This window comes from Neophocaena asiaeorientalis, unplaced genomic scaffold (genome assembly GCF_003031525.2).
Source record: "Neophocaena asiaeorientalis asiaeorientalis breed wild unplaced genomic scaffold, Neophocaena_asiaeorientalis_V1.1 scaffold398, whole genome shotgun sequence".
NCBI classification, from domain to species: Eukaryota; Metazoa; Chordata; class Mammalia; order Artiodactyla; family Phocoenidae; genus Neophocaena; species Neophocaena asiaeorientalis.
In genome coordinates this window covers 3,045,865-3,059,555 of record NW_020173416.1, presented here as the reverse complement: position 1 = coordinate 3,059,555, position 13,691 = coordinate 3,045,865, and the positions used below count along the sequence as shown (strand labels likewise).

At 35.2% G+C, this 13,691-nt stretch overlaps 1 protein-coding gene across 2 annotated transcripts in view; it reads left to right on the top strand.

The window, feature by feature from the left end:
• The window catches only part of GPHN (gephyrin), a 601,186-nt gene that overhangs the window by 124,203 nt on the left and 463,292 nt on the right, over positions 1 to 13,691 (top strand). The gene's annotated exons all lie outside the window — the stretch shown is intronic.

The following is a 13,691-nucleotide window of genomic DNA, read 5'->3' as shown; positions in this document are numbered from 1 at the left end:
TCCCTTGTGGGTCACATCGTTTGCAGATATTTTCTCCCATTCTGTGGGTTGTCTTTACATTTTGTTTATGGTTTCCTTTGCTGTGCAAAAGCTTTTAAGTTCAATTAGGTCCCACTTATTTATTTTTGTTTTTATTTCCATTACTCTAGCATATGGCTTGGAAAAGATATTGCTGCAGTTTATGTCAGAGAATTTTCTAAGAGTTTTGTTGTATCTGATCTTACATTTAGGTCTTTAATCCATTTTGAGCTTATTTTTGTGTATGGTGTTAAAGAATGTTCTAATTGCATTTTTTACACATAGTTGTCCAGTTTTCCCAGCACCATTTATTGAAGAGATTGTCTTTCCTCCATTGTATATTCTTGTCTCCTTTGTTGTAGATTAATTGACCGTAGGTACATGGGTTTATTTCTGGGCTTTCTATCCTGTTCCATTGATATGTATTTTGGTTTTTGTGCCAGTTCCATACTGTTTTGATTACTGTAGCTTCGAAGTCAGGGAGCCTGATTCCTCCAGCTCTGTTTTTCTTTCTCAAGATTCCTTTGGCTATTCAGGGTCTTTTGTGTCTCCATACAAATTTTAAGATTTTTTGTTCTAGTTCTGTGAAAAAGGCCATTGGTAATTTGATAGGGATTGCATTGAATCTGTAGAGTGCCTTGGGTATTATACTCTTTCTGACAATATTGATTTTTCCAATCCAAGAACATGGTATATCTTTTCATCTCTTTGTGTCATCTTTAATTTCTTTCATCAGCATTTTATAGTTTTTGGAGTACAGGTCTTTTGTCTCCTTAGGTAGGTTCATTCCTAGGTATGAATAAACCTAGGAGTTATTCTTTTTGATGTGATTGTTTCTTTAATTTCTCTTTCTGATCTTTAGTGTGTAGAAATGCAACAGATTTCTGTGTATTAATTTTGTATCCTGCAACTGTACCGAATTCATTGATGACCTCTACTAGTTTTCTGGTAGCATCTTTAAGATCTTCTGTGAATAATACTGGGTTGGCCAAAAAGTTTGTTCAGGTTTTTCCTTAAGATGTTACAGAAAAACCTGAATGAAGTTTTTGGCCAGTCCAATATTAAGTAATTTGCAGTGACAGTTTTACTTCTTCTTTTCCAATTTGGATTTCTTTTATTTCTTTTTCTTCTCTGATTGCTGTGACTAGGACTTCCAAAACTATGTTGAATAAAAGTGGCAAGAGTGGACATCCTTGTCTTGTTCCTGATCTTAGAGGAAGTGCTTTCAGCTTTTCACCATTGAGTATGATGTTAGCTGTAGGTTTTTCAAGTATGGCCTTTATTATGTTGAAGTATATTCCCTCTGTGCCCACTTCTGGAGAGTTTTTATCATAAATGGGTGTTGAATTTTGTCAAAAGCTTTTTCTGCGTCTATTGAGATGATCATGGTTTTTATTCTTCAATTTGTTGATGTTGTGTGTCATACTGACTGATTTGTGGATATTGAAAAATCCTTGCATCCCTGGGATAAATGCCACTTGATCATGGTGTATGATCCTTTTATTGTATTGTTGGATTTGGATTGCTGGTATTTTGTTGAGGATTTTTGCGTCTATGTTCATCAGTGATATTGCCTGTAATTTTTTTTTGTGGTATCTTTGTCTGGTTTTGGTATCAGGGTGATGGTGGCCTCATAGGATGAGTTTGGGAGTATTCCTTCCTCAGCAATTTTTTGGAATAGTTTCAGAAGGATAGGTGTTAACTCGTCTCAGAATGTTTGATAGAAGTCGCCTGTGAAGCCATCTGGTCCTGGACTTTTGTTTGTTGGAAGATTTTTACTCACAGTTTCAATCTCAGTACTTGTGATTGGTCTGTTGATATTTTCTATTTCTTCTTTGTTCAGTCTTGGGAGATCGTACCTTTCTACGAGTTTGTTCCTTTCTTCCAGGTTGTCCATTTTATTGGCATATAGTTGTTAATGATCCTTTGTATTTCTGTGGTGTCCGTTGGAACTTCTCCCTTCTCACTTCTAATTTTATTGATTTGAATCCTCTCCCTTTTTTCTTTTTTTATCTTTTTTTTTTTTTGCGGTACACGGGCCTCTCACTGTTGTGATCTCTCCTGTTGCGGAGCACAGGCTCCAGACGCGCAGGCTCAGCGGCCATGGCTCATGGGCCCAGCCACTCTGTGGCATGTGGGATCCTCCCGGACTGGGGCATGAACCCATGTCCCCTGCATTGGCAGGCGGACTCTCAACCAGTGCGCCACCCGGGAAGCCCTCCCTTTTTTTCTTGATGAGTGTGGCTAAAGGTTTATCAATTCAGTTTATCTTTTTGAAGAACCAGCTTTTAGTTTCATTGATCTTTTCTGTTGTTTCCTTTGTTTCTATTTCATTTATTTCTGCTCTCATCTTTATAATTTCTTTCCTTCTATTAATACTACCTTTGGGTTTTGTTTGCTCTTCTTTCTCTAGTTGCTTTAGGTTTAATTTTAGGTTGTGTATTAGAGATTTTTCTTGTTTCCTGAGGTAAGATTATATTGCCATCAACTGCAGAAGACCTTCCAATACTGGCAGGTAGGCCTGGTGCACAGGTCACTGATTTTTTCCCCTGGGTCCTGGTGTGAACAGGACCTTGTATGCACCCTCCAAGAGTGGAGTTTCTGTTTCCCCCAGTCGTGTGGAATTCTTGCGATCAAACCCTGCTGACCTTCAAAGCCAGATTCTCTGGCAGCTACTCCCCCCGTTGCCAGACCCCCAGGCTGGAAAGCCTGACATGGGGCTCAGGACTTTCACTTGTATAGGAGAACTTTTGTGGTATAATTATTTTCCAGTTTGGGGGTTACCCACATGGCGAGTATGGGATTTAATTTTATCACAGTTGCACCCCTTCTACCATCTCGTTGTGGCTTCTTTTTGTCTTTGGATGTAGGGTATCTTTTTTGGTAGGTTGCAGCATTTTTTTTTTTTTTTTTTTGTGGTTGTTCAGCAGTTAGTTGTGATTTTGGTGTTTTTGTAAGAGGAGGTGAGCTCACATCCTTCTACTCTGCCATCTTGCTGGCCAATTCCAATTCTTAATGGTTTTTATTGTATTCACAGAGTTGTGCTCTCATCACCACCATCAATTTTTTAGAATATTTTCATTGCCCCAGAAACGACTCCCCAACCTCCCGCTCCTAGACAACTATTAGTTTACTCGTTGTCTGTATATTTGCCTGTTTGGGATAATTTGCATAAATAAATAAATATGTTCCTTTTCTGACTGGTTTCTCTCATGAGCATAGTATTTTCAAAGTCCATCCATGTTGTTTCACATGTCAATACTTCATTATTTTTATTGCCAAATATTATTTCATTGTATGGATATACCACATTTTGTTTATCCATTCATCAGTTAATGGACAGTGCGATTTTCCCACTTCTTGGAATTATGAATAATACTGCTATGAACATTAGTTGCAAAGGTTTTTGTATGGAAGTATGTTGTCTTTTCTCTTTAATATAGAGCAAGCGGTAGAATTGCTTGGTCATATGGTAACTTCATATTTTAACATTTTAAGGAAGTGCCAGAATCACCCCCTTTCCCCCAAAATTTTTGTATTGTGGTAAAATACACACAATAAAGTTTACCATCTGAACAATTTTTAAGTGTATAATTTGGTGGTATTAAGTATGTGTGTATTTTTGTGCACTTATCACCAACATCTATCTCCAGAACGTTTTCATCTTCCCCAAATGAAACTCTGTACCCATTAAACACTAACTCCAGTTCTGTGCTTCTCTGCAGTTCCCAGGAATTGCTCCTGGCAACCAGTATTCTACTTCTGTCTCTATGATTTTGACTACTCCAGAAACCTCATATAAGTAGAATCATACAGTATATGTTGTTTTGTAACTGGCTTATTTCGCTTAACATAATGTCCATAATGTCTTCAGAGTTCATCCATGTTGCGGCGTATCAAAATTTCCTTCCTTTTTAGGGCTGAATTATATTCCAGTGTATGCAAATAGCCCATTTGGTTTATCAGTTAATTTGTCAAAGTATACTTAGATTACTTCCACATTTAAGCTATAGTAGCCATCCTAATGGGTGTGAGGTAGTACCTCAGTTTCCCTGATAATTAGAGATGTTGAACATCTTTCCATGTGCTTATTAGCCATTTGTGTGTCTTCTTTGAGAAGTGTCTATGCAAGTCCTTTGCCCATTATTGAATTGGGTTATTTGTTTTTTTGTTATTGAGTTTTTGGAGTTCTCTGTATAATGTGGATATTAATCCCTTATTACGTATATTAATTGCCCACATTTTCTCCCATTCTGTGGGTTGCCTTTAACCTTTGTTGACATTGTTGTTTGATGAAGAACATTTCTTAATTTTAATGAAGTCCAGTTTGTCTTTTTCTTTTTCTTTTTTTGCCTGTGCCTTTGATGTCTTATCCAAGAAATCACTGACAGATCCAATGTTATGAAGCTTTTGGCCTATTTTTTTTTTTAATATTTGTTTATTTGGTGGCACCAGGTCTTAGCTGCAGCATGCAGGAGCTTCATTGCAGAGTGTGGGATCTTCGTTGCAGTGTGTGGGATCTTTAGTTGTGGCATGTGGGATCTAGTTCCCTGACCAGGGATCGAACCTGGGCTCCCTGCATTGGGAATGCAGAGCCTTAACTACTGGACCACCAGGAAATTCCCTTGGCCTACGTTTGATTCTGAGAGTTTTGTAGTTTTAAGTCTTACATTGAGGTCTTAGATCCATATTAAATTAATTTTTATGTAAGGCATAAGGTAAGAATCCAACTCATTCTTTTGCATATGGACATCCAGTTTTTCAACAGAGTAACATTTTAATATCTTTAACAATTTTTCACTATATTTTTGAAGTATTTTCTTAGTGGTTACTCTATGGCTTACAACAAATATCTTAACAGATCCTACTTATTTATAATAACTTAATTTGTGTGAGATATAGAAATATTAACACTGTATAGCTCTATTTATTTTCCTCCCTTTTTAAAAACAATTATTATACATATTTTCTCAAAAATGTTACAATCCCAACACATAAATTGTTATAATTAGGTTATATAATTTTATATCTTTTCAGGAAACAAAGTATGTGTGTATAAAAGTGTTCATTATGTTAATATTCTTACTTACTATTTTTTATTCTTTTCATTTGTTCTTGTGGCGTTATCATCTAGTATGTTTCCTAACCCAACACAGCTTTGTTCCTCAAGCTTCTTGTGCTATTTTGTCAATTATATTTTGTTTTTATGTGCTATAGGCCCAACAATATAATTAGGTCTTTCTCTGTATACATACAAATATCATTTTATACAGTTGCTCTTTAAATCAGTTAAGAAAAAAAGAAGTATACAATTATACTGTCTTTTATAATTAACCTATACAATTACCTTTGCTCTTCATTGTGTGTGTCTGTGTGTCTCCGTGTATATTGTAATTACTCTGGGGTATTGGCTTTCAGTCTTGAAAGTTTTTTAGTATTTATTGTAAGGTAGTTCAGCTAACAATAAATTCTGCCTATTTTATTTATCTATGAATACCTTTATTTTGCCCTCATTTTTGAAATATTACTTCCCTGGACTTAAATTTTTATTTGACCCATTTTTTTCTTTCAGTGGTCTAAATATTTATATCATTCATTCTACTGCATTCTAGTCTCTGTTTCTGATGAGAAGTCAAATGTTTATCTTATTGGAGTTCCATAATATGTGATAATTCAGTTTTCTTTTTACTTTCATGATTTTGTCTTTCACATTTTTACTGTAGTGGGTTTATTTGTGGATGTCTTATCTTAATTGGAGTTGGTTGAGGCTCTCAGATGTGTAGACCAATGTTTTTCATCAAATTTTGGAAGTTTTCAGCCATTTTTCCTTGTAATATTTTTCAGCTTCATTCACTTTATTTTATCCTTCTGATACTCCCATTACACATACATTAATGTTTTTGGTGGTGTCCCAGACTTTTCTGAGCCCCTGTTCATCTTTCTTTATTCTTTTCTCTCTGTTCTTTGGTTTACCTAATCTCCATTCCTTTATCTCCAATTTCATCAATTCTTTCTATTGCCAATTCATATTTAATGTTCCCCTAGTGAATTTCCATGTCTTTTTTTAAAAAATAAATTTATTTATTTATGGCTGCGTTGGGTCTTTGTTGCTGCACCCGGGCTTTCTCTAGTTGCGGCAGTCGGGGGCTACTCTTCGTTGTGGTGCACAGGCGTCTCATTGCAGTGTCTTCTCTTGTTGTGGAGCACGGGCTCTAGACGTGCAGGCTTCAGTAGTTGTGGCTTGCGGGCTCTAGAGCACAGGCTCAGTAGTTGTGGCGCACGGGCTTAGTTGCTCCGCGGCATGTGGGATCTTCCCGGACCAGGGCTCGAACCCGTGGCAGGCAGTTTCTTAACTACTGCACCACCAGGGAAGTCCTCCATGTCAGTTTTATACCTTTCATCTGCAGAATTTCAATTTGGTTCCTGTATTATAATTTTTTTGTTGTTATTTTGTATTTAATGAGAAGTTGTTATCACACCTTCCTTACCTTTTTATTTTTTCCCAGTTTTATTGAGATGTAATTGATATATAGCATTGTATTAGTTTAAGTTAACAACATAATGATTTAAAATATATAGATACAGATAGTCCCTGACTTAACAATGGATTGATTTAGACTTTTTCAACTTTACGATGGTGTGAAAGTGATATGCATTCAGTAGAAACCATACTTCGAATTTTGAAATTTGATCTTTTCCTGGGCTAGCACTGTACCAAATGATATCTCTTGTGATGCTGAGCAACAGCAGTGAGCCGCAGCTCCCAGTCATGCGATCGTGAGAGTAAACAACCAACACCCTTACAGTCATTCTGTACCCATACAACTGTTCTGTTTTTCACTTACAGTACAGTGTTCAATAAACATGAGAAATCCATTACTTTATTATAAAATAGACTTTGTGTTATATGATTTGGCCCAGCTGTAGACTAATATAAGTATTCTGAGCACTTTTAAGGTAGGCTAGGCTAAGCTAAGAACTTCAGTAGGTTAGGTATATTAAATTATTTTTGATTTACAAAATTTTCTACTTATGATGGGTTTATCAGGATGTAACCCCATTGTAAGTTGAGGAAGATCTGTATTGCCAAATGATTACCACAATAAGTTTTAGTTAACATCTGTCATCTCACATAGCTATAGTTCTTTTTCCTTGTGATGAGAACTCTTGATGTACTCTCTTAGGCACTTTCAAATATGCAGTACAGTATTGTCAACTATGGATACTATGCTCTATATTATATCCCAAGAACTTATTTATCTTATCACTCTAAGTTTGTATGTTTTAACCACCTTCATCCATTTCACTCATCCCCCACCCCCTGCCTCAGGCAACCTTCAATCTGTTCTCAGTGTCTATCACGTTTTTTTAAAAACTTCCATATATAGGTGAGATCATACAGTATTTGTCTTTCTCTCTCTGGCTTATTTCACTTAGCATAGTGCCCTGAAGGTCCATTCATGTTTCACAAATGGCAAGATTTTATTATTTTTTATGGCTGAATAATATTCCATAGTGTGTATTTATGTGTGTATATATATAGGTACACACACACATACATATGTATACACAGAGTTTTCCTTATCCATTCATTCATCCATCCATGGACACTTAGGTTGTTATCATGTCTTGGCTATTGTAAATATGCTGCAGTGAACATAGGGGTGCAGATATCTTTTCAAGAAGGATTGGTATTTTTCTTTATTTTATTTTCTTATTATTATTTACCGTAAATGAGAGAGTGGCATGGACATATATACACTTCCAAACGTAAAATAGATAGCTAGAGGGAAGCAGCCGCATAGCACAGAGAGATCAGGTAGGTGGTTTGTGACCACCTAGAGGGGTGGGATAGGGAGGGTGGGAAGGAGGGAGACATAAGAGGGAAGAGATATGGGAACATATGTATATGTATAACTGAATCATTTTGTTATAAAGCAGAAACTAACACACCATTGTAAAGCAATTATACTCCAGTAAAGATGTCAAAAAAAAAAAAAGTATAGAGTATTCGAAAGGGAGAGTCTATCTCCTTTTGGCCAAAGGCTTCATTAAGGAAAAAGAAGGTGTGTTTGAATTATCAATATCCAGAGATAAGGTAGATTGTAGGAGCACAGTTGTAGGTATTTAAAAAAAAAAAGAATAGGAATTTTTTGGCAAATAATGAATGTACAGAGCATTAAATACATAAAAGAAAGTAATGGGAAACTATTGAAGGAAGGGACTTGAATGGCAAAGGAAAGAAAACTTCTGAGCAGGAAAGGCATGTTGGGAATTGTCATTAAAAGGATAATTAACTGACAGTAGTGTGCATGAAATGGGCTGGATCCAGAAAAGCATGAAGATTATTAATGCAATTGTACATAGTTGACTGTTCCCATAAATCACCCAAAGTTCTAAGTTATTCATATTTCAAAAGTTAATAACTTTATATATTAAGTTGTAGAAATACTAGAATTACTTCTACAATACAAATATATGGTACATAGATTCCAGTCATCAGTCATATAATAATTTGCTTCTCTTTGATTATAAATCGCAGAATATATATTCAGGGTTTGGAATCTGAGAAGTCTCTTTTTCAAAACACTTTACATATTATATGAGCTATGTTAAAGTGGATCTAAGTTTAGTCTGTGCATCATCACGTTTCAGAAGCTGTTAGTTAGCCAGGTCGTGATATGTCTTTTTCACATATACATGAATATAAAAATAGCACTATATGTATAAATTTTCTTTTTAAGGTGCTTTACAAATATTATTTCTCCCTATATTTTATACTCCTTATACTTAATTCTCTCCTTTTATTTTATACTGCTTTATCTTTTCTGTAGCACACTTAATCAGATCTGCTTCCTTACCCTCAGGTAGAACATCTGGTAAGTAGTATTTATGGTGGAGTAGTATCTGGGAAAATAATTGACATGTGAGACAATATAGCACAGAAGTTAAGAGCTCAGATCCTAGTGTGACAACCTGGATTGAAATAGTATGTTTTCCTCTTAACAGGGCTTCTTAACCATTGGGCCTCAGTTTTCATATCCGTAAAACTGGGATAATAATCTTACCTGCCACGTAGGATTATTGTGAGGCTTAAATGAGGTAATATAAGTAAGAGCTCTTAGAACAGATTCTGCTAAGTGGAAGGCACTCAGTAGATGCTGTCATTATTTTTATAATTTGAGTTATTTAGATAATCTGCGAAAGCACTATATGTACTTAACTAGAATAGTTCTCAAACTTTATTGGGCAAATTTTATTGTACAAAGGTTAGGAATTTATTAAATTGTATATTCCTAGGTCACAGCTGAGAGATTCTGATTCTAGAATAAGGGTAAATTCCAGAAATTTGTCTCGTTTTAAGAAGCATCACAGGTAAACCCGTTATGGAACGTACTTTCAGAAATTTTCCTTGAGTTTCAGAAAATGTAGCAGTTGAGCTATCATAGGAATTGATGCATTGGATATTACTAGTTTCCATGTAAATCATACAACTTTGGAAAGAATTTTGGCATTTCTATCAAAAGCTACAAAAATGTTTTATGATTTGATTCAGTAAATCCATTTTTGATTATTTTTCCTAAGGAAATAATCCAAAATGTTACATTAGTTCATCCTTTATTTTAAAATTTTGATATCAAATATGACAATGTCTAAATATAGATTGCTATCTGAATTATTGTTTATCTGTTTAGCGGATCATTGCATAACCATTAGATTTATAATTGTAAGTATTACAGTATCATAGGAAAATATATAGAAAATTAGAAAGCATAATTTATACGCACACAGTATTTGCAGTTGTGTGAAAATGTAACTTGGCAGGTGTCACAAAGAATGAAAGGAATATGCTCAAATTTAAAATAGTTGGCCTAGGATTAATTTAAAAGGGGGGTATATATACGTATGAACCCATTGTAAGCTATTTGGACAATGCATGGATTAAATTCAATGAATTGTGCTTTCAGACTCAGCTTTCTTTGTATCATATAGTCTCTCCCAAGATAAAACAAAAATAAAGCTTCACAAGTTTTATTGTCAACACTTTCCTATAGATTCAGAGGCATTGGGTCCTCTCTAGCCTATTTGCTGAGTAGAGCCCTGATGTCAGGGATCCTTCTGACTCTCAAAGATAGAGAAAATGTATTAATTATCAGTACAATTTTAGAATGTTACACTAAGGGTTAATAATTGCTTTCTGCTCACCTGCTGGCTTATGAAAAGAGAGCTGACAGGCATTAAGGATTTGACATTACACACACCCACACAAATACCATAAACCCAAACACAGCCAGTTAGTATAAATTTGGTACTCCCACCCCTTGCTGGGATCTTTTAGTCGATGAGTAATCAGTTAAATGACAGATTGGTGGCAAATGGTAAAGCAGAAAATAGGGTATGGCATGATACAAGAAAGTTTCTGTTTTCTATCATATAGGTTGTTTTTATTTATTCTTGTCGGACAGTTTGAGTCTTAAGATTTTTCTGGATTATCATTCTAAGAGAAAGTTAATCTACTAAATTGTGTTTTTATCAATTAGGAAACAACAGAAAATGCAACTCGGCTTAAACTACAAAAGGAATATATTGGTTTATAAAATTTAACAAGTTTATAGGTAGTTAGGGTTCAAGTATAGTTTAATCAGAGCTGCAGCTGTGTTTTTTGGTTTTGATTGACTAGTTGGTTGATTGGCTTATTTATCAATATTTATTTTTTATACTTCTCTCAACTTTGCCCTCTCACAGGCTGACAAAGTAGACAGCAATTCTAGGTTATTGATATCGAGAGAAAGCTTCTATGTCTCTGAATTCCCAGTGGACGATCATAGACTCACTTTGATTGTATTGGCTGGCTTAGGTAGTATACCTGAAGTGATCACTTTGGCAAGGGGTTAGAATGTGCTGATTGGTTCATGCTTCAGCATTGAAGCTGGAAGTCCAAGATCAGGGTACCAGTATGAGGACAGCAAGAAGGTGGCCAGGCAAGCCAGGAAGAGAGCTCTCACCAGAACCTAACTAGGCTGGTACCCTGGTCTTGGACTTCTAGTTTCCAGGACTGTGAAAAAATCAATTTCAGATGGTTAAGCCACCTAATCTGTTGGTTTGTTATGGCAGCATGAGCTGACTAACATACCTGGCAAGCTTAAATGTTATACAACTGTCAAGTTTAAGGAGTATGTAGTTACTGTCTTATGTCTTGATTTAGTTGAGTCTTTATTTAGTTCTAATATTTTCCCCTCATATTCCTTGCCTTTACTGGAAAATAATGTGCTTCATAGTGTGGCAGTAGATAGCCACACTTCATGGTGTGGCAGTAGATCCTTGAAAATAATGTTTTTAGGTGCAGAAAGGACAGATAGTTTTAATTGTCCCATTTCTATATTCTTCTGTAAATATAGAATATCGAATCCAGTTTTTATATATAGACTAAAATTTTGCTTCTGGTTTTTTTAAAAGAAAATATTTCCATTTTTAATGTTTACCTTAGAATTACAAGATGGTCATGCAGTTCATATGTGGTACTGAATAGGTCAGTAAAGTCCTTCTGACAGCTTACTATTGAAATTGCTACTATATCTTGACATTTATAATATACCAAGATGAAATCTGGTCTTTAGCATCGTGATCTATTATTGTCATCAGCTCTAAATCAGTTTCTTCTGGGTTCTTGGATCAAAAGAGACGAAATAAAGACTGATACTGTTTCAACTGAAAGACATACAAATAACAGCTACTGCCAAAGATTGCTGAAATTAGAAAACATAAAATATCAAATAGTGCCACAAAGTAAACATTTCTTTGGAAGACAAATCAAATATGTCTTACCTGTTCTCTGTTAAATTAATACAAATACACTATTCTTTTTTTTTTTTTGCGTTATGCGGGCCTCTCACTGTTGTGGCCTCTCCCGTTGCGGAGCACAGGTTCCGGACACGCAGGCTCAGCGGCCATGGCTCATGGGCCCAGCTGCTCCGCGGCATGTGGGATCTTCCTGGACCCGGGCACGAACCCGTGTCCCCTGCATCGGCAGGCGGACTCTCAACCACTGCGCCACCAGGGAAGCCCTCTATATTCATTCTTGAATATTACGCCAAAACAGTAACATAAAATTCAAGTTATAAATTGAAGCACCATTAATTCAAAACTATCTTTTCTGTTTTATATTAAAGTGTTAAGCTAAAACAGATTTTCTTCCTACCCCAAAATAGTTACATAAGAACAGTCTGTTGTCACAGAAATCATTCTATTATAAAGGGTATAGTCTTTATTTAAAATGTTAAGCTACAAATATTTATCCTTTTGAGCCATCTGCTCTCCTAAATACCCGTAAGTATTTTAGACTAAAATCTGAAAAATGGAAATACTTGAAAACCTTTTCATTGTTGACTTGATTTTTTTATAGCATGTGTCTTGCTTTGAGTGAAATAGATTGATGCTCATGTGAGCTTACTTGCAAAACATTACATTACCCTTATTAAAAAAAAATTTTAAATCCTCTTAGAGAAAGGACCCTCGATATCTGAAATTATTTTATTAAAAAAACAATTTGTGATCTAAATAAATTTAAATAGAAACTCTACTCAATATATTTATTCCCACAATAAGTATATTTAACTTTTTTTGTCTATTCTTGACATTTTTTATATATATTTAACTCTTTAAGTTTAAAATTCTATTAGGTGAATTTATGTTTAAAATCATTACCTTAATTAACTAAGAAAGTTTCTGTTAGGAATGTGTGGAGAAAAGTTTGCTCCTCACTCCCTCCTAATGAAATCATTTTAATATTGCCTTTATAACTCCAGAAAATTAATAATGTCTTTAATTAGCCATTTTTATGAATACATGTTTTGTTGAAAATTTATTTCATATTTCCTTTTTGGATGTCATTTCTCTATAAACATTTGGAGAGAGATTAGTCACGCTTGTACTACCTCTGCTCACCCATCACTCACACACATGCACGCACATGTGTGTGCACACACGCACACACACACACACCCATTCCCAGAAGACTGAAAAATGGAAAGAAAGATGCCTTAGAGATGGACAAAATAGGGGTTTAAGAAAAGTCCCTGAGAAGTAGTAACCATGATCTTTGAATGAATTTTCAATTCAAATTCGTATCACCTGGACTGTACAAAAAAACGTAAATGTGTGAATTTAGTTTAAAGCAGTTCGTGACTGGTAGTGCTTCTGAGCACCTCACAGAAACAAATTCCCTGGTGAATATATTTTATCCTAAAATTCAAAGAAATACCACAGATTATTTCCTATGAATATGAAAAGGCACAAGGAAATCATGTACCATGAATGAGAATTACCAGAAACACTAGACAAGTTGTGTAGTTTGATTTGGAGGCAGTTGCATTTGTGGATTCTATTCTATTTGGATGGGATTGTATATGCCCCCAAAGCAAGAAATTTATTAATTTTTTACTGTCTAGTATCCTTCCCCTGTTAGGATTCATTTGTGGAAGCAATGGTCCAGTATCCAGCAGCCATGATAGTGGCCTGAGGTTGGAGAAATATGTTCTAGAGTCTAAGCCATGCTCTTTGTTCCACTAAAATATAATACAGTTATTTTTCCTGCTCCTTTTGTAGTTGATTTTGTTTCCACTTGTCTTCTAAGCCTGATTTTCTGGCCTTAATTTGGATTTTCAAACTTCTAT